This window comes from Chlorocebus sabaeus, chromosome 7, assembly GCF_047675955.1.
Source record: "Chlorocebus sabaeus isolate Y175 chromosome 7, mChlSab1.0.hap1, whole genome shotgun sequence".
Lineage (NCBI taxonomy): Eukaryota > Metazoa > Chordata > Mammalia > Primates > Cercopithecidae > Chlorocebus > Chlorocebus sabaeus.
In genome coordinates this window covers 99,776,173-99,777,244 of record NC_132910.1, presented here as the reverse complement: position 1 = coordinate 99,777,244, position 1,072 = coordinate 99,776,173, and the positions used below count along the sequence as shown (strand labels likewise).

Here is a 1,072-nt window from a genome sequence, read left to right as displayed (position 1 = left end):
TGTAGCTGCAACCAGTGGGGGCTATGAGAAGGGTTTAAAAGCCAGTCATATTTCACAAGACTCAACTTGCTACACAAGACACAAGAGATTTGTTTACAGATTTCAATGCGAATTTCTCCATAAGTCTGGTGAAACATGTAGTGTGTGGTTACACGGCAGCCCTAAATGTCAAGTGAGAGAAAATTTAATTATAACAGATGGCATTAACTATATAACATTCAGGGGCTCTAGTTTATATATGAGTAAGCATGGAAGAATTGAGTGTTTACCTGTATTGCCCCAGAACATGACTAGACTGTGTAAGATTATTGTAATTGGTTTCTAATCTAGGGCTAGGTTAGCGATTTAGAAGGTTATAGGTAATGACACCTTCTCAGTAGTTAACTAACAATATTCCTTCTGAATGCTTTTCATAATGGATGTCCCTAAATGTTACAGCTCTTGTAGAATTTTTCTAGTAGATTTTCTGGTTTTTATTGGGAAACCACACCCACTTCCCAACCAACTCCCTGAAAAAAAGAAAAGAAAAGAAAAAAAAAGAAACAGGAAAAGAAAAAGGTATCCCTAGATAACACTGGTTTTTCATCTTTTTTTTTTCTACTAAGCTAAATATTTACTAACCTGAGTTCATTCGTTATTGGCCCCACCATTCATCCCAGACCATTAACCATATTTGGGTTCATGTTGACTAGCCTAATACCACCATTGCGAATAGAAAATAAGCAATATAAGGAGAAAAGAGAAAAAAAAATTTCTAAAAGTCTACAGGTTTTAAATCCAAATTTCTGAAAATTTGCAATAAGTTTTATTTTTAAGCAATTAAAGTAATACATGCTTATTATAGACAAACTGGAAGCTAATTTAAAAAATTAAAAGAATATAAAAATCACACATAACTCCACCATCCAAAATAGATACTCTAATATTTTAGTATATTTCCTTCTGCTTAATTTTAATAATTTTACATGGTCAAAATTACATAGGTTATAATGTTATGTCATTTAAAATTGTGACATATAAGCCAAACATTTTATGAATATAACTTATAATTAAAAGCTATTATTTTATTCTA

At 31.2% G+C, this 1,072-nt stretch overlaps 1 non-coding gene across 1 annotated transcript; it reads left to right on the top strand.

Moving 5' to 3' along the window:
- The first annotated feature begins 427 nt into the window (after positions 1-427).
- On the top strand, positions 428-489 carry LOC119624018 (U7 small nuclear RNA). Its single transcript, XR_005240108.1, has one exon. It is a non-coding gene; the product is annotated as a U7 small nuclear RNA (small nuclear RNA).
- The last annotated feature ends 583 nt before the right edge of the window (positions 490-1,072 follow it).